The sequence below is a fragment of the Lolium perenne genome, chromosome 2 (genome assembly GCF_019359855.2).
Source record: "Lolium perenne isolate Kyuss_39 chromosome 2, Kyuss_2.0, whole genome shotgun sequence".
Classification (NCBI taxonomy): Eukaryota; Viridiplantae; Streptophyta; class Magnoliopsida; order Poales; family Poaceae; genus Lolium; species Lolium perenne.
In genome coordinates this window covers 127,517,012-127,538,530 of record NC_067245.2, presented here as the reverse complement: position 1 = coordinate 127,538,530, position 21,519 = coordinate 127,517,012, and positions in this window count along the sequence as shown.

The window sequence follows — 21,519 nt, the reverse complement described above, 5'->3', positions numbered from 1 at the left end:
TATGCAGAGATGGACCACGGGGGCATCCCCAAGCTTAGACTTTTCACTCTTCTTGATCATATTATATCATCCTTCTCTCTTGATCCTTGAAAACTTCCTTCACACCAGACTTAAAACAATCTCATTGGAGGGTTAGTGCATAATCAAAAATTCACATGTTCAGCAAGGACACAATCATTCCCAACACTTCTGGACATTACCCAAGGTTACTGAAATTTAATGGAGCAAAGAAATCCACTCAAACACAGTAAAGGAGGCAATGTGAAATAAAAGGCAGAATCTGTCAAAACAGAACAGTCCGTAAAGACGAATTTTTTCGAGGCACTTAACATGCTCAGATGAAGAATCTCAAATTGGATGAAAGTTGCGTACATATCTGAGGATTAATCATGATTTTTTACAGAATTTTTAGATTCTCCTACAGAGAGAACAGCTCAAATTCGTGACCGCTAAAAATCTGTTTCTGCGCAAAAATCCAAATCTAGTATCAACTCTCTATCAAAGACTTTACTTGGAACAATAATGCAATAAAATAAAGATAAGGAGAGGTTGCTACAGTAGTAACAACTTCCAAGACACAACAAAACAGTAGCAAAATAAAAACATGGGTTATCTCCCAAGAAGTGCTTTCTTTATAGCCATTAAGATGGGCTCAGTAATTTTAATGATGCTCTCGCAAGAAATAAGAGTTGAAGCAAAAGAGAGCATCAAAAGCAAATAAGAAACACTTTTAAGTCTAACCCACTTCCTATGAAAAGGAATCTTGTAAATAAACAAGTCATGTAAGCATAATGCAATAAGCATAGGAAAACAAGACAAGCGCAACTTCAAGATTTTCAGCAAAAAGAGAGGTGTTTTAGTAACATGAAAATCCCTACAACCATATTGTCCTCTCTCATAAAGATTTTCAGTAGCATCATGAACAAACTCAACAATATAACTATCACATGAAACATTCTTATCATGAGCTACATGCATAAAATTATTACTCTCCACATAAGCATAGTCATTACTATTAATTGTAGTGGGAGCAAATTCAGTAAAATAGCTATCATTATTATTCTCATCACCATAATCATCATATATAGGAGGCATATTGTAATCATAATTAATTTTCTCCTCAATAGTAGGTGGACTGAAAATATGATAGTTATCATTGTAATCATCATATATAGGAGGCAAAGTATCATCAAAGTAAATTTTCTCCTCCATGCTTGGGGGACTAAAAATATCATGCTCATCAAAACCAGCTTCCCCAAGCTTAGAATTTTCCATAGCATTAGCAACAATGGTGTTCAAAACATTCATACTAATAACATTGCCATTAGCATGCATATAAAGTTCCATAGGTTTTTTAATTTTCTCTTCAAACACCTCATGTCCTAACTCAAGATAAATTTCATAAAGATCTCTAATCTTTTTTTTGTTTTCCATTAAGCCTAACTAGTGAAATAAAAACAAGAAACAAAAAGATATAATTGCAGAATCTAAAGGAAATAGCTTCGAGCACTCACACACCGGCAACAGTGCTAGGAAATAGCTTAGTAGTCGGAGGATGTGAATACCTTTTACCTTACCTCCCCGGCAACGGTGCCAGAAAATAGCTTGATGTCTACGCACGCTTCTATTCCTGTAAACAGTGTTGGGCCTCCAAGAGCAGAGGTTTGTAGAATAGCAGCAAGTTTCCCTTAAGTGAATCACCCAAGGTTTATCGAACTCAGGGAGGTAGAGGTCAAAGATATCCCTCTCAAGCAACCCTGTAGTTAGGATACAAGTCTCTTGTGTCCCCAACAAACCTAATACACTTGTCAGATGTATAGGTGCACTAGTTCGGCGAAGAGAGAGTGATCACTAGTAGGAAAACCCTTATGGCGCACCTCAAAAAATGCGCCACAAAAATTTATTTTGTGGCGCACCAGGCAAGGTGCGCCACAGAAATAGCTTAATTTTGTGGCGCACCAACAATCCATGCGCCACAGAAACTTGGTGGGGCCAGCCCCAATCATTGGTTCACTACTTCTGTGGCGCACAGGACCAGTGCGCCACAGAAATAAGACATTCTGTGGCGCACTGGTCCTGGTGCGCCACTGTATTAAGACTTTCTGTAGCGCACGCGGGATGGTGCGCCACAGAAACTACACAATTCTGTGGCGCACATGAGTTCCTTTTTTGCTCCCCACGCAACTCCACCCCCCCAGTGGATCACCTTTTTGACCTCTGTAAAAAATGAAAGAAATAGATAGAAATTACAAAAAATAAATTCCATCAAGATGCCCATGTATTATGTCATCTTTTACCACTGCAAATTAACAAACATGAATTTCAACTTTTTTGTAAAATTGGGTGGGAAAATCATCAAACTGGTTTTCTGGTTGCATACGAACTCGAAAAAAATGCATAATATATCAAAATGTTCCCACGAAAATTCTACATCCGAATTCACCTGGGCTTGCCCGGTTGGACAATTTTTAGAATCTCCAAATTCGAAAAGAGTAAAAAGTTACGGCCAGTTAAAGTTTTTTTGCTGCAAAATACAAAAAAAGGAAAAAAAATTCTGTGGCGCACCTAGTGCCCATGCGCCACAGAATTAACGTCCAAAAAAATTCTGTGGCGCACCTAGTGCCCATCCTGCCGCCCTCCACCACTTCTCCTCCACTCCTCCTCCACTTCTCCTCACTTCTTCTCCTCCACTCCTCCTCCACTTCTCCTCACTTCTCCTCTTATGCAAACTTCTCCTCCACTTCTCCTCCTCCTCCTCCTCCTCCTCCTCCTCCTCCTCCTCCACCACCATCACCACCACCACCACCACCACCACCTCCTCCGGCCGGCCTCCTCCTCCTCCTCCTCCTCCACCACCACCACCACCTCCTCCTCCGGGGCCGGCCTCCTACTCCGGCGACCTCCTCCTCCTCCTCCGGCCGGCCTCCTCCTCCTCCTACTCCGGCGACGACGACCTTCTCCTCCTCCCCCTCCTCCTCCTCCTACTCCGGCGACCTACTCCGGCGGCCACCTCCTCCTCTTCCTCCATCACCTCTTCTTCCTCCACCACCACCTCCTCTTCCTCCACCACCTCCTCCACCACCACCTCCATCACCACCACCACCACCACCTCCTCCACCACCTCCTCCACCACCACCTCCACCACCACCTCCATCACCACCACCACCACCACCTCCTCCACCACCACCTCCACCACCACCTCCATCACCACCTCCATCACCACCACCTCCACCACCACCTCCATCACCACCACCACCACCACCACCTCCATCACCACCACCACCTCCTCCTCCTCCGGCCGTCCTCCTCCTTCACCCACCCACCCACCCACCTCCGGCTACCTTCCAGCGAAATTAAAAAAAATTAAAAAATTTCGGCGGCCCCAGATCTAGATCTAGATCCCCAGATCTAGATCTAGATCTAGATCTGGCCGCCATTTTTTTTGAGTTTCAAAAAAAAAAATCTGTGGCGCACCACCACCGGTGCGCCACAGAAATAAGTTTCTGTGGTGCACCACCGCCGGTGCGCCACAGAAATAAGACTTTCTGTGGCGCATGGGCCGGTGCGCCACAGAAACCTTATTTTTTGTGGCGAGAATTCTGTGGCGCACCGCCCGTGCGCCACATAATTGATTTTTAGTGCGCCACTGATGAGCCTTTTCCTACTAGTGGATATACAAGTAATATGGATGATTATAAGTAGTAATTGCAATCTGAAATAAAAATGGCAGCAAGCAAACATGTAGCAGAACTTGTTGGAAACGGTGTTTCAATGCTTAGAAATAAGGCCTAGGGATCGTACTTCCACTAGTGGACACTCTCAACAATGATCACATAATTGAATAATAAATGTTGCTCTCTAACACTCTATTGTTGGATAACAAACACCATTCATTGTGTAGGGCTACAAAAGCACACCTCAAGCCGTAGTAAACAAGCTCCACAACTTCATAAATGAATCACACACGATGCGCACACTATCACCATCACACCGTGGAGAGTGAATCCGGAGTTCATATTAAAGTAACCTCTAGAGTGCATAATAGACCGTTGCAATTTAGACCGAGTACTAACATAGCATACACACTGTCACCAATAGCTATGAAAAGGGGAATAGATCACATCAATACTATCATAGTAATAGTTAACTTCATAATCTACAAGAGATTACAATCATAACCTACGCCAAGTACTACATGATGCACACTGTCAACTTTACATCATGGAGGAGGAATAGACTACTTTAATAACATCACTAGAGTAGCACATAGATTAATAGTGATACAAAGCTCATGATCACATAAAGATCACACCATGGGAGAGAGAGATGAACCACATAGCTACCGGTAGAGCCCTCAACCTCGGGGGAGAACTACTCCCTCCTCATCATGGGAGACAGCAACGGCGATGAAGATGGCGGTGGTGTTGATGGAGATGGATTCCGGGGGCACTTCCCCGTCCCGGCGGCGTGCCGGAACAGAGATTCTGTCCCCCGAAACTTGTCTTCGCGATGGAGGCGGCTACGAAACTCTTCGTGGAATATCGTCGACTATGTTAGGGTTTTCGGAGACGGAGGAATATATAGGCGAAGGGGCGATGTCGGTGGAGTCCCGAGGGGCCCACCCCATATGGCGGCGCGGCCAGGGGTGGGGCCGCGCCCCCCTAGGGTGTGGCTGATACGTCTCAAACGTATCATAGTTTCTTATGTTCCATGCTAGTTTTATGACAATACTCACATGTTTTATATACACTTTATGTCATTATTATGCATTTTCCGGCACTAACCTATTAACGAGATGCCGAAGCGCCAGTTCCTGTTTTCTGCTGTTTTTGGTTTCAGAAATCCTACACAGGAAATATTCTCGAAATTGGACGAAACGAAAGCCCAGGGTCTTATTTTTCCACGGAGCTTCCAGAAGACCGAAGGAGATACGAAGTGGGGCCACGAGGCGCCCTCACCATAGGGCGGCGCAGCCAGGGAGGGGGCCGCGTCGGCCTATGGGGTGGGGCCCTCGTGCCTCCCCCGACTCTACCCTTCCGCCTACTTATACTCTCCGTCGCGAAAACCCTATGACTGAGAGCCACGATACGAGAAAACATACTGTGACGCTGCCGCCGCCAATCCCATCTCGGGGGATTCAGGAGATTGCCTCCGGCACCCTGCTGGAGAGGGGAATCATCACCTGGAGGACTCTACATCACCATGATCGCCTCCGGACTGATGTGTGAGTAGTTCATCCTTGGACTATGGGTCCATAGCAGTAGCTAGATGGTTGTCTTCTCCTCATGTGCTATCATGTTTGGATCTTGTGAGCTGCCTATCATGATCAAGATCATCTATTTGTAATGCTGCATGTTGTGTTTGTTGGGATCCGATGAATATGGAATACTATGTCAAGTTGATTATCAATCTATCATATATGTGTTGTTTATGATCTTGCATGCTCTCCGTTGCTAGTAGAGGCTCTGGCCAAGTTGATACTTGTGACTCCAAGAGGGAGTATTTATGCTCGATAGTGGGTTCATGCCTCCATTGAATCTGGGATAGTGATAGAAAGTTCTAAGGTTGTGGATGTGCTGTTGCCACTAGGGATAAAACATCAATGCTTTGTCTAAGGATATTTGTGTTGATTACATTACATACCATACTTAATGCAATTGTCTGTTGTTTGCAACTTAATACTGGAAGGGGTGCGGATCCTAACCCGAAGGTGGACTTTTTAGGCATAGATGCATGCTGGATAGCGGTCTATGTAATTTGTCGTAATGCCCTAAGTAAATCTCATATTAGTCATCATGATATGTATGTGCATTGTTATGCCCTCTCTATTTGTCAATTGCCCAACTGTAATTTGTTCACCCAACATGCTATTTCTTATTGGAGAGACACCACTAGTGAACTGTGGATCCCGGTCCATTCTTTTACATCTGAATACAATCTACTGCAATCATTATTCTCTGCTGCTCATTGCAAACAAACATCATTTTCCATACCATACGTTTAATCCTTTGTTTACAGCAAGCCGGTGAGATTGACAACCTCACTGTTAAGTTGGGGCAAAGTATTTTGATTGTGTTGTGCAGGTTCCACGTTGGCGCCGGAATCCCTGGTGTTGCGCCGCACCACACTCCTCCACCAACAACCTTCACATGGCCTTCATCTCCTACTGGTTCGATAACCTTGGTTTCTTACTGAGGGAAAACTTGCTGCTGTACGCATCACACCTTCCTCTTGGGGTTCCCAACGGACGTGTGCTTCACGCGTTATCAGTGGCCACCTCGTGGCTCCTCTTCGTCTCCTCTTCGGTGTTCTGGAAGCCTCCGTGGAAAATAAGACCGTGGGCTTTTGTTTCGTCCAATTCCGAAAATATTTCCTGTGTAGGATTTCTGAAACCAAAAACAGCAGAAAACAAGAACTGACGCTTCGGCATCTTGTTAATAGGTTAGTCCCGGAAAATGCATAAAAATAATATAAAGTGTATATAAAACATGTAGGTATTGTCATAAAACTAGCATGGAACATCAGAAATTATAGATACGTTGGAGACGTATCACTAAGCTAGTAATTAAATTCAACACAGAATGAATATCAGGTCATGTTGTTTCCATTAGTTTTAGATTCATTCATAGTAGGCTTGGATTAGAATACTGATGGAGTTGTTCCCTACATTCCTGTAGCACTGCATTTCAACATCACTGCTCCCTATATTCCTGTTTCTTCTATCTTTGTTTTGCTCTCAGTGCAATCTTAACACCCATGCTTGGATTCAGTTAACAACCAGGCTTGAATTCAGTTATAGTTTGTAGAATTATTTTTGAAGATGATGAAACTGAAACAAATGCAACTCTGTATAACTGAAACAAATGCAACTCATTTACCTGAAAGTTCAGTTTTAACAAGTGCTATGTAACTGAAACAAATGTAATTGTATAACTGAAATAAGTGCAACTCTGTAACTTTGTAAACAAGTGCAACTCTGTAAACAAATGCAACTCTGTAACTCTGTATAACTGAAACAAGTGCAACTCTGTAACTCTGTATAACTGAAACAGTTTTAACTCTGTTTACTAATATACTTTGGCTGCACGATTAGTTACTGGCTGTTTAATTGAGTAGTTCATTACTCATCATTATTGTGACAGTACTTTTGATGCTACTGTATGCTAGTTTGTGCAGTGCTAGGTAGATATAGCTAGTGATGTCGTCTTCTGCAGACCCCAACGAAGACGTTGACGGGTCTTCTCAGCGGAAGTTGGATGAGCACTACAGGCTCATGGTCTTGGATCAGCTGGAGGAACTTCCAGGAAGCGATGACGAGTCCTCGGAGGAGGGGGATGATGAGATGGACAACGATGATCCCCATGATGGCGAGGATGAGAGGGCCGCTGCCGACGAGACCACCGACAGTGGCGTTGCCGGGGGTAGCTCGGGTACTACTACCGAGGCCAAGAGGAAACGGAAGCAGCGGCGCCCAAACAGGTTCGACACCACTCGCGACATAATCACCGCGGTGGACGCCAAGACCTGTCTTCCTACTGAGCCCAAGCACCTAGCGAAGGGGTACGGCCTCCAACTAGGAGCAATCCTTCGGGACGTCGTAGGCCCAACTCCGAACCAAGAAGAAGCAGCATCTGTAGGCCCAACTCCTTGCGCGGCTGCACGCATGGTATGAGTTCCCTGTTGAATACAGGAACGAGGATCCCAAGGATAACATCGTGAATAGACGAGCCCTCTCTAAGTTCACCAAGAACCTCAGCGGTTATAAAACCATGCTGAGGGGGATGCTTGGTGATAACGAGACTTGGACAGAGATCCAGCGCCACTTCCCGCGGATGACGCTGGATCTGTATAATAAATTCTTGGAAAACGAGCAGCTCGAGTACACCAAACAACAATCGGCCTGGGGGAAGGAGCTGGCGGATAAGAACATCGGTCACCACCATCTCGGTTGTCGTGGCTTCGAAGGCAAGCAGCCGATATGGGACAAGGAGGACCAGACCTACATAAATGCTGGCCTCGAGCCCCCTTTTGCCAATTACAAAGACCCACTCTTCAGGGCATATCTCAGGTCCCGATACCATAGAGAAATGGGTGGGAAACATGTCACGAAACCTGATGTGGTGGTGGGAGTTGAGTTGGTCGCCGACGCGAAGGTGAAGGCACTTGAGAATGCAGTGGTAAGCAATTTACCAGCTTATTAATTTGATACTGCTCACCAAGTCCATTACATTCTAAAATTGTTCATGTTACTTCTGGCAGTTGAAGGAACAAGCAGCCGCCGAATCAGCTGGCTCCTCGACCCAGACGTCGATGGGCAAAGTCCCGTGGGACACGCCTTTTATCAGGGGTCTGAACACCGTGAAGGAACGGCCGCCGTTGGACAAGCCCCACCGTGTCCCCGGCGCCGGAGGAGGTCGCAAGCTTGTCGACTATGGCTTGGACATGCCCGCAAGAACTAAGGAGTCGCGGCAGGCGCAGAAGGAGCGGGAGCACGAGGCTCTTCTCTAAAAGGTGGCCGACTTGGAAACAACCATGGAGCAACGCATCAGTGTCGCGGTTGCTATCAAGGTTGATGACGCGGTGGCCAGCAGGGTCAATGAAATCATCCCTGATCTTGTAGAGTCGATGAAGAATTACTTCGCCGGCGGCCAAAAGGGACCGATGCCGGTGATCAGCATAGGCGCCAACAACTCCGACAACCGGCCTCCAACTATACACGCGCAATGCACACCCAACTTGGTATGCGCTAGAGAGGATTGGCCGGCCATGGGGGGCGCCAGTAGCCCCTCAGTCGCGTGCACGCCTGGCCTCGGTCCTTCGACCCGAGCCGAGCTTGATGCCCTCACGGTAATTAATTTAGCCTCTCAAGCCTCTACAAATTAGTTACTTTGTCATCGCCCCTCTCTGACCTACACATGTTTTCACAGGAGGACGTGACTCCTTGCACCTTCCTACTGAATGTGGATAACAAGTTGAAAGATGTAGCGAGCGGCTGTGTCCTCCTGCCAAAAAAATCGGACGTTCCACTGCGCCAGGATGGATGATAGCATGAGCCGGGTTCGCGTGAACCGATCGTTACCGGGATGACAAGACCTCCATCCTCCTTATCAACCCCCGGAAACGGAAACCCCGCTCACTCTCGGGGACCTCAAGAATCACATCCTTCTATGGCTGAAAGCCCTGATTCGGCTGAACACCGCCTCAGGTTCGGAGGCAAGCTATGGCATGGTCACTCCTCAGGATGCGATGGCTGCCCCGAGCCAAGCCAGGGTCAGTCCTCCACCGGCTGGTGGTCCTTTTGAGCCCGATAGTCAGCCCGACAGTCAGCACGACAACGCGTTGGACATCGATCAAGATCCAATCGATACGTTCATCGCTGAGATGGAGGGCAATGGGGTTTCTCCTTACAAGCCACCCGCCGATCGTATGCTAAAGAAGAAGTTGTTCCTTTCACAAGAAACGCCCGAGCAGAAAGACACTACCGCCTTCACAGCTCCACCCCGAGTTGGGCTTACCCTGAGGACACTCCTTGGTGCGACCACGGAGGGTAACAAAAAGCCACTCCCAGTTGCAATAAGAAGAAGGGTAGGAAGCGGAAGAAGTCCGGAGATGTTGCCGCAAGCAAGAAAGTGGTTAATGACAAGTTGCCGATCCCGTGGAGGAAGATGCATCACCTAGGCTAGCCTATGCTGCCGGCACACATTGTCCAACAGGTGACGCCGGATATGAGGAGCTTGCATGATGCTGTTCTAATGAAGGAGGACCTACTTCTTCGAGATAGAAATTCCTCGTACCCGATTTTGACGGCCAAGGTGCCCACTGGCTTTGGCTTTGTCACCACATACCCTGCGGACTTGATGTTCATTCGATATGAAGACATCTTCATGCTCTTGAACGTGCAATAGCTCGACCAAAACTTGGTCCGCCTCGTATCGCTCAGCATGGCGCACGATATCGCCATGGAGAACACAGCGCACATCGCTATCATGGACCCCTTCTACATGACTCCAGCTGTCGTCCAGAACGAACAAGCGTTTCTAGCGAAGTACATCAAGGATTTCTTGGTGTTAAACAAGGATAAGAAATGCTTTGCCATACCTTATTTCCGTGAGTAAGTATTTGGTTACTAGAGTACCCTCTATTACATTCTTTCATGAAGTTCCTTCATAGTTGATCGAGTATGATGGTTTATTTCCATTTTGCGCAGATTCAAGTACTGCGCCCTCCTCCTCTTTCACCCGTATCATTCCCATGTCAGTTATCTCGACTCCGGACTTGATACGGAGAAATACTTCACCGACCTTAAGTCTACACTTGATAAAACCCTCAGCGGCTTCATAGACGAGGTTGGCATCGACAAAATCAGGCATGAGAAGAAATTTAAAGGTTGCTATGTGTGCAACCACATAACCAAGTTCCCCCGCCTCAAGCAATCGGCGCATGACAATGGGATGGAGGCCTGGTTTGCCATCCTATAGATGAGGTCGATTGTAAGGTCTCAGAACGATCTCTTGTTGCCATCCAGTCTTCAGCGGATGTTCGTGAACATGTCAGACACCAGCGATGAAAACGTGAGAGCCGAGTTCCGTGCCATCCAGCGGACCATTTGCACAATACTCTGGAGGGATGTCTGCGGTAATGGTGGCTTGTCCCACTATGGTCCCGCACTTTCTAAGGCCGATTAGAAGATGGATGTGACGACAGAACATTCAACACGCTCGAGGGCATCCGTCCCTTCCCGCCGAAGCCGAGTTGACTCAAAAACTTTTGTCCTTTGTAAATGTTGGTCATAAAATTACTTAAGTAATTTCCATGCTTTTTCTTTGCACTACTCTATGTTATATCTCTCTCTACTAATGTACTAACAACTTACATTTATTTTTTCTGTGTTTGCATAGATGACGTACTATGTCGTCTACCACGTCAGGGTTCTTGGAGTCTACGAGGACTGGAAAGACTGTAGGAGGCAGGTCCAACGTTTCAGCGGCAACCGTTACAATGGGTACACCACTTTGGAGGAGGCGGAAGCTCGATACGCCAACTTTCGAGCGGGACAGGGGAGGGAGATGTGGAGGACCCTTTTCATCGTGATGATGCTTGCCGCCACCGCCTCTATAGTTTACTATGTCATTGTTGTTTAGCTAGGTCGTCGACTGGACTTATATGTATTTGTGTAATATGTGCTACTTCGAGTCGTGATGTTTGAACCATATGGTCAACTATCTACTATCTAAACTTGTGTTATTAATGCATGCATGTTATGAACATTTGGGACTTTCTATATAACTGTGTATTCTTTGTGTATTCTGGTGTATTATGTGTGTATTCTATGTATTCTGGTGTATACTGTGTATTCTGGTGTATATTTCGAGTTTTATTTTTTTTAATCATGTGATCAATACCACTGGCGCCCCTAAACTGTACCCCTGGCGAAAATGAAATCGCCAGCGCTGCAGCAGGTTACCCCCGGCGAATTGGTAAACCGCCGGTGGGAAGACAGTACCGCTAGCGATTTGGGAAAAACGCCGTGATAATGGCAGTTACCACCGGCGATTTGGAAAACGCCGGCGATAAGTGGTTACCACCGACGAGGTGATCGCCGGCGAATGCGAAAACGCCGGCGGTAAGGCATTTCAGGTCGCCGGCGGTAAGGCATTTCCTAGTAGTGTAGATTGCACTATGTATAAACTCAGAAATTGGTTGTGGAACCGTCGATCTGATCTGCTAATTAACATCTGCATGTAACATATCTGCATGGTTACAAGATCATGATACGGTTCAAGATAGCAATTTTCACCACTAAGTGCACACTTACTCTGGGCAACAAATCTGGCAGCCGAGCTATATACTCTGACAAGATGGTAGATGGTAGACTGAATGCTAGGTGAAATATAATGATTAACTAGGTTTATAATAGAGAAAAAGAAGCAGACGAAAGAAACGGTTTAGTTGCACGTTTGGAAAGAGCAGGTTGTTGTTCGGAAGGATACGGACCTTCAGTTATGCAGTCTGCACATGTCTTTCCATCTCTCATATCTATGTAGTATTTTTTTTTGCAATTGCATCTCTAAATTTTTAAGGGCGTTAAGAATTTGGAACAGCGTAGCAAGACGTACCATGTGATACAGTCAGAAATTAGGCCCTCAGTGGAAGTTCAGGAAAAGAGTTGTGAGTTTGTCACGGTCGATGTGGCAGAGTATCCACTCGGATCTGAAGCGTAGAGAGATATGTTATGGCGACCAGTGCTGTAACAAATTGCATCTGCTACGCGTCGTGAAATTCTAGGTAAGCACAATACACCACTCCTTGCGTCTAAGGTTCGATGGAATTCATTGTACACGGTAAAATACCTTGAGGATATGGATATAACAAAGCTGGACCTAGGTGACCAAGAGGGCAAGAGGTAGGGCGCGTTTGGTTGCCTGCATCAATTTCCTGCACCGCTGGCGCAGCAGGAAGGAGTCCCATGCGCATCACAGACGTGCCATGCACCATAAAAGCCACGTTGTTTGGTGGCCTGCATAGAGTTTTTTCGGCCCCGTGGAGATTTTGGGTTCTGCCTGTTTGGTAGGTCGGTTTTCAGGCCTTGTAGCAGCCCAGAACGGCGGCCCTGTTGTTTGGTTGCAACCCAGAAACTGCTTCTACTTACCTCTTACCTTCGGTGGTGAGGTTACCATCGATCAACAACACAAGCAAGAACATAATTCACAGTTCAGACAAACTTAGCACTGATTATAGTTTAAACACGGTCATAGTTCACGACACAGGATGATCATACTTCACGACACACCATATACGATCATAGTTCAACAGACGACAAGAAAGTTCAACAGACGACAGGAACAAAAACTACACACAGACCAGGTAAGCTTCAGATATGACTTTGGAAGATGACACACCTGGTGGCGTCGCCATGGTAACGGCACATGGTCATCACCTCAGTCCAGATGTGGTCGAAGATGACCACATTGTACTGGAAGGTGGACACCTTCTTGAAGACGACGAACTGGCCTATCCGCAGCTAATGAGCGATGGCGAAGACCGTCCACCCCTGGTCGATGTATGCGTCGTCGCCTTCTCTCACCATAGCCATCCACCAGTAGCAGCCAGTGTTGGTGGTGACGATGATGTTCGAAGGGATATCTCCGAACCACCTGATGAAATCATGAGGGATCCGTTGGCGTTGAAGATTGGCTTGAAGACGATGCGCAAGAACTGATCCAACCCTACGTCCGGCTGGAAGTGGCCGACGTTAGCCGCCCTTCGCTTCTTGGACGGTCCCTCATCGGGGGTCTCAGGTGACCCAAGCTTAAGCTTCTCAGTCTGCCACAAGAACACATGCCATTAGAGATGTGCCTGCTCACAAGTATATAGATGAAAACGAACACTGAAAACATGTGATGCCTCATACATTGGATCACACGGTAGCTCAAGTGACTGCCCTCAAACTAAGTCTAGTGTGCAAGAAATCACACACCCAACTAAGTTTGAGGACAGCACCTTGCCTTCCAGTGTGCCATTGTTAAATCATTGGCCAATGCACTAGACAAACATGAGGCCTTATATATTGGATCACATGGCAGGCAAAGGGACTGCCCGCAAACTAAGTCTAGTGTGTAAGTCATATGGCACACACGACTAAGTTTGAGGGCAACACCTTGCCTTCCAGTGTGCCATTGTTGAATCACTGGTAAATGCACTAGACAAACAAAATGAGGCCTCATATATTGGATCACACGGCAGACAAAGGGACTGTCTGCAAACTAAGTCTAGTGTGCAAGTAATATGGCACACACGACTAATTTTGAGGGCAGCATCCTGCCTTCCGTTATGTCATAGTTAAATCATTGCCCATTGAACAACTGAAAAAGTACAAACATGGAAAGCAAGGTAGCATAGGTCTCATGCAATGAACACATATGGAGGAGATGTTTGATCTGAACCAATGGCATGGTGATGTTCAGGCATGCCATAGGTTCTGATCAATCATCTCCTCACACTATGATTACCGGTTACAATCATCGGCCTAGCTCAATCAGAAACTACACAATCTACAGCAAACTACCGCAACTCATTCCGCACAGCAATCTCAACATGCTAAACCCCAGCATAAAAAAACCCTTCTCCTCTTTGCATGGACAGTAAGATCTGCCAGTTTCAGCAATCCAAAGCCCGATCTAGGAAGGATCTACCGCAATCCGACACTGTAGTAACACATCTAAGCAAATCGAGACCGTGAAAAGCAAGAACTAGACAAGAACACCAAGAAATGGTGACGAACACCTTGCAAACGTCAATCCGACCGCTATCCTAACGGAAACCCTAGCAGATCTAATGTGCATGTCGTCGGAAATGCCCGAGAATGGCATGTTCTGCCAGAACGAGTACGAAGGTGAGAAGGAGAGGTCGTTACCGCCATTGTTCCGGCTGAGGATGAGCTCGAGGTCGCGGACAAAGTCGAGATACCGATGAAGACTGCGGAGCAGATTGCGGCCGATGTCGCGGTGCAGGTCGCCGATGTCTCCTCCTCCGGTACCGGTGCTCCTCCGTGCGGTGGTGCGGCGGGTTGGTCGGCGGGAGGGGAACCACCGGGTGATGTGAGAGTGATGAGGTCTACGACCCCGTTTGTGGCCCGATCTTGCGGTTGACCCGAAATCCAAAGAGGGAAGAGAGGGAGAGCGCGAAGAACACGATGAACATGAAGAACACGAGGAACTCACGCACGCACACCAACCCGATACAATCGATACTTACCCCGTGGCTCGATGGACCACGCCAATAGAATCAACCCGGAAGAGACGCGCGGTAGAATTCCGAGCGGAGAGATTGGTGAAGGAGATGAATCTAGGAGTGGGAGAGAGAGTGGGTAGCACTAGAATCTCACACACCAAATCCAATCATCCAACAAGGGTAGCCTTGATACAAAGGGGATGAAACCCTAGGGAGACAAAGCTCAACTTCATGTCTAAGCCTAAATCTTGTCTAAAGAGCTAAGGGGGTGACCTAGGTGCTTGATGCGTGCAGTTGACACGTCCGTTGGGAACCCCAAGAGGAAGGTGTGATGCGCACAGCGGCAAGTTTCCCTCAGTAAGAAACCAAGGTTTAATCGAACCAGTAGGAGTCAAGAAGCACGTTGAAGGTTGATGGCGGCGGGATGTAGTGCGGCGCAACACCAGAGATTCCGGCGCCAACGTGGAACCTGCACAACACAACCAAAGTACTTTGCCCCAACGAAACAGTGAGGTTGTCAATCTCACCGGCTTGCTGTAACAAAGGATTAACCGTATTGTGTGGAAGATGATTGTTTGCAGAAAACAGGAGAACAGTATTGCAGTAGATTGTATGCGATGTAAAGAATAGGACCGGGGTCCACAGTTCACTAGAGGTGTCTCTCCCATAAGATAAACAGCATGTTGGGTGAACAAATTACAGTTGGGCAATTGACAAATAGAGAGGGCATAACAATGCACATACATGTCATGATAAGTATTGTGAGATTTAATTGGGCATTACGACAAAGTACATAGACCGCTATCCAGCATGCATCTATGCCTAAAAAGTCCACCTTCAAAGTTATCATCCGAACCCCTCCGTATTAAGTTGAAAACAACAGACAATTGCATTAAGTATTGCGCGTAATGTAATCAGTGACTACATCCTCGAACATAGCACCAATGTTTTATCCCTAGTGGCAACAGCACATCCATAATCTTAGAGGTTTCTGTCACTCCCCAAGATTCACGGAGACATGAACCCACTATCGAGCATAAATACTCCCTCTTGGAGTTACAAGCATCTACTTGGCCAGAGCATCTACTAGTAACGGAGAGCATGCAAGATCATAAACAACACATAGACATAAATTGATAATCAACATAACATAGTATTCTCTATTCATCGGATCCCAACAAACGCAACATATAGAATTACAGATAGATGATCTTGATCATGTTAGGCAGCTCACAAGACCCGACAATTAAGCACAATGGGGAGAAGACAACCATCTAGCTACTGCTATGGACCCATAGTCCAGGGGTGAACTACTCACTCATCACTCCGGAGGCGACCATGGCGGCGTAGAGTCCTCCGGGAGATGATTCCCCTCTCCGGCAGGGTGCCGGAGGCGATCTCCTGAATCCCCCGAGATGGGATTGGCGGCGGCGGCGTCTCAGTAAGGTTTTCCGTATCGTGGCTCTCGGTACTGGGGGTTTCACGACGGAGGCTATTTGTAGGCGGAAGGGCAGGTAAAGAGGCGGCACGAGGGGCCCACACCATAGGTCGGCGCGGCCAGGGCCTTGGCCGCGCCGCCCTATGGTTTGGCCACCTCGTGGCCCCACTTCGTCTCCTCTTCGGTCTTCTGGAAGCTTCGTGGCAAAATAGGACCCTGGGCGTTGATTTCGTCTAATTCCGAGAATATTTCGTTACTAGGATTTCTGAAACCAAAAACAGCAGAAACAAAGAATCGCTCTTCGGCATCTTGTTAATAGGTTAGTTCCGTAAAATGCACGAATATGACATAAAGTGTGCATAAAACATGTAGATATCATCAATAATGTGGCATGGAACACAAGAAATTATCGATACGTCGGAGACGTATCAGCATCCCCAAGCTTAGTTCTGCTCGTCCCGAGCAGGTAAAACGATAACAAAGATAATTTCTGGAGTGACATGCCATCATAACCTTGATCATACTATTTGTAAAGCATATGTAGTGAATGCAGCGATCAAAACAATGGTAATGACATGAGTAAACAAGTGAATCATAAAGCAAAGACTTTTCATGAATAGTACTTCAAGACAAGCATCAATAAGTCTTGCATAAGAGTTAACTCATAAAGCAATAAATCAAAGTAAAGGTATTGAAGCAACACAAAGGAAGATTAAGTTTCAGCGGTTGCTTTCAACTTATAACATGTATATCTCATGGATAATTGTCAACATAGAGTAATATAACAAGTGCAATATGCAAATATGTAGGAATCAATGCACAGTTCACACAAGTGTTTGCTTCTTGAGGTGGAGAGAGATAGGTGAACTGACTCAACAATAAAAGTAAAAAGAATGGTCCTTCAAAAAGGAAAGCATCGATTGCTATATTTGTGCTAGAGCTTTTATTTTGAAAACATGAAACAATTTTGTCAACGGTAGTAATAAAGCATATGAGTTATGTAAATTATATCTTACAAGTTGCAAGCCTCATGCATAGTATACTAATAGTGCCCGCACCTTGTCCTAATTAGCTTGGACTACCGGATCATCGCAATACACATGTTTTAACCAAGTGTCACAATGGGGTACCTCCATGCCGCCTGTACAAAGGTCTAAGGAGAAAGCTCGCATTTTGGATTTCTCGCTTTTGATTATTCTCAACTTAGACATCCATACCGGGACAACATGGACAACAGATAATGGACTCCTCTTTAATGCATAAGCATGTGGCAACAATTATTATTCTCATATGAGATTGAGGATATATGTCCAAAACTGAAACTTCCACCATGAATCATGGCTTTAGTTAGCGGCCCAATGTTCTTCTCTAACAATATGCATGCTTAACCATAGGGTGGTAGATCTCTCTTACTTCAGACAAGACGGACATGCATAGCAGCTCACATGATATTCAACAAAGAATAGTTGATGGCGTCCCCAGAAACATGGTTATCGCACAACAAGCAACTTAATAAGAGATAAAGTGCATAAGTACATATTCAATACCACAATAGTTTTTAAGCTATTTGTCCCATGAGCTATATATTGCAAAGGCGAATGATGGAATTTAAAGGTAGCACTCAAGCAATTTACTTTGGAATGGCGGAGAAATACCATGTAGTAGGTAGGTATGGTGGACACAAATGGCATAGTGGTTGGCTCAAGTATTTTGGATGCATGAGAGGTATTCCCTCTCGATACAAGGCTTAGGCTAGCAAGGCTTATTTGAAACAAACACAAGGATGAAGCGGTGCAGCAAAACTCACATAAAAGACATATTGAAAACATTATAAGACTCTACACCGTCTTCCTTGTTGTTCAAACTCAATACTAGAAATTATCTAGACCTTAGAGAGACCAAATATGCAAACCAAATTTTAGCATGCTCTATGTATTTCTTCATTAATGGGTGCAAAGTATATGATGCAAGAGCTTAAACATGAGCACAACAATTGCCAAGTATCACATTATCCAAGACATTATAGCAATTACTACATGTATCATTTTCCAATTCCAACCATATAACAATTTAACGAAGAAGAAACTTCGCCATGAATACTATGAGTAGAGCCTAAGGACATACTTGCCCATATGCAACAGCGGAGCGTGTCTCTCTCCCACAAAGTGAATGCTAGGATCCATTTTATTCAAACAAAACAAAAAAAACAAAAACAAACCGATGCTCCAAGCAAAGCACATAAGATGTGATGGAATAAAAATATAGTTTCAGGGGAGGAACCTGATAATGTTGTCGATGAAGAAGGGGATGCCTTGGGCATCCCCAAGCTTAGACGCTTGAGTCTTCTTAGAATATGCAGGGGTGAACCACCGGGGCATCCCCAAACTTAGAGCTTTCACTCTCCTTGATCATATTGCATCATACTCCTCTCTTGATCCTTGAAAACTTCCTCCACACCAAACTTAGAACAACTCATTAGAGGGTTAGTGCACAATCAAAATATACATGTTCAGAGGTGACATAATCATTCTTAACACTTCTGGACATTGCACAAAGCTACTGAAAGTTAATGGAATCGAAATATCCATCGAACATAACAAAACTGGCAATGCGAAATAAAAGGCAGAATCTGTCAAAAACAGAACAGTTCGTATTGACGAATTTTATTGAGGCACCAGACTTGCTCAAATGAAAATTCTCAAATTGAATGAAAGTTGCGTACATATCTGAGGATCACTCACGTAAATTGGCATAATTTTCTGAGTTACCTACAGAGAAAACAGCCCAGATTCGTGACAGCAAAGAAATCTGTTTCTGCGCAGTAATCCAAATCTAGTATGAACTTTACTATCAACGACTTTACTTGGCACAATAAAACACTAAACTAAGATAAGGAGAGGTTGCTACAGTAGTAAACAACTTCCAAGACACAAAATAAAAACAAAGTACTGTAATAAAAACATGGGTTGTCTCCCATAAGCGCTTTTCTTTAACGCCTTTCAGCTAGGCGCAGAAAGTGTGTATCAAGTATTATCAAGAGACGAAGTGTCAACATCATAATTTGTTCTAATAATAGAATCAAAAGGTAACTTCATTCTCTTTCTAGGGAAGTGTTCCATACCTTTCTTGAGAGGAAATTGATATTTAATATTACCTTCCTTCATATCAATAGTAGCACCAACAGTTCGAAGAAAAGGTCTTCCCAATATAATGGGGCAAGATGCATTGCATTCAATATCCAAGACAACAAAATCAACGGGGACAAGGTTATTGTTAACCATAATATGAACATTATCAACTCTCCCCAAAGGTTTCTTTTTAGCATTATCAGCGAGATTAACATCCAAATAACAATTTTTCAATGGTGGCAAGTCAAGCATATCATAGACTTTCTTAGGCATAATGAAATACTTGCACCAAGATCACATAAAGCATTACAATCAAAATCATTGACCCTCATTTTAATGATGGGTTCCCAACCATCCTCTAGCTTTCTAGGAATAGAAGTTTCAAGTTTTAGTTTCTCTTCTCTAGCTTTTATGAGAGCATTTGTAATATGTTTTGTGAAAGCCAAGTTTACAGCGCTAGCGTTGGGACTCTTAGCAAGTTTTTGTAAGAACTTTATAACTTCAGAGATGTGGCAATCATCAAAATCTAAATCATTATGAGCTACAGCAATGGGATCATCATCCCTAAGGTTGGCAAAAATTTCAGCAGTTTTATCACAGTGCTTTCAAAGTAGCTTTTAGCAATTTCAGGCAATTTTGTACGCTTTGCACTAGGAGTAGAAACATTGCCAACACCAATTATTTTACCATTAATAGTAGGAGGTGCAGCAACATGTGAAGAATCAACATTACTTGTGGTGGTAATAGTCCAAACTTTAGCTACATTTTTCTCTTTAGCTAGTTTTTCATTCTCTTCTCTATCCCACCTAGCACGCAATTCAGCCATCAATCTTATATTCTCATTAATTCTAACTTGGATGGCATTTGCTGTAGTAACAATTTTATTTTCAATATCCCTATTAGGCATAACTTTCGATTTCAAAAGATCAACATCAGAGGCAAGACTATCAACCTTAGAAGCGAGAATATCAATTTTATTGAGTTTTTCCTCAACAGATTTGTTAAAGGCAGTTTGTGTACTAATAAATTCTTTAAGCATAGCTTCAAGTCCAGGGGGTGTATTCCTATTATTATTGTAAGAATTCCCATAAGAATTAGCATAACCGTTACCATTTTTATAAGGATATGGCCTATAGTTATTACTAGAATTGTTCCGATAAGCATTGTTGTTGAAATTATTATTTTTAATGAAGTTTACATCAACATGTTCTTCTTGGGCAACCAATGAAGCTAACGGAACATTATTAGGATCAACATTAGTCCTATCATTCACAAGCATAGACATAATAGCATCAATCTTATCATTCAAGGAAGAGGATTCTTCAACAGAATTTACCTTCTTACCTTGTGGAGCTCTTTCCGTGTGCCATTCAGAGTAATTAATCATCATATTATCAAGGAGCTTTGTTGCTTCACCAAGAGTGATGGACATAAAGGTACCTCCAGCAGCTGAATCCAATAGGTTCCGCGAAGAAAAATTCAGTCCTGCATAAAAGGTTTGGATGATCATCCAAGTAGTCAGTCCATGGGTTGGGCAATTTTTAACCAAAGATTTCATTCTTTCCCATGCTTGTGCAACATGCTCAGTATCTAATTGTTTAAAATTCATTATGCTACTCCTCAAAGATATAATTTTAGCAGGGGGATAATATCTACCAATAAAAGCATCCTTGCATTTAGTCCATGAATCAATACTATTCTTAGGCAGAGATAGCAACCAATCTTTAGCTCTTCCTCTTAATGAGAAAGGGAACAATTTTAATTTTATAATGTCACCATCTACATCTTTATATTTTTTCATTTCACACAATTCAACAAAATTATTGAGATGGGCAGCAGCATCATCAGAACTAACACCAGAAAATTGCTCTCGCATAACAAGATTCAGTAAAGCAGGTTTAATTTCAAAGAATTCTGCTGTAGTAGCAGGTGGAGCAATAGGTGTGCATCAGAAATCATTATTATTTGTGGTTGTGAAGTCACACAACTTAGTATTTTCAGGAGTACCCATTTTAGCAACAGTAAATAAAGCAAACTAGATAAAGTAAATGCAAGTAACTAATTTTTTTGTGTTTTTGATATAGCAAACAAGATAGCAAATAAAGTTAAACTAGCAACTAATTTTTTTGTATTTTGATTTAGTGCAGCAAACAAAGTAGTAAATAAAACTAAGCAAGACAAAAACAAAGTAAAGAGATTGGGATGTGGAGACTCCCCTTGCAG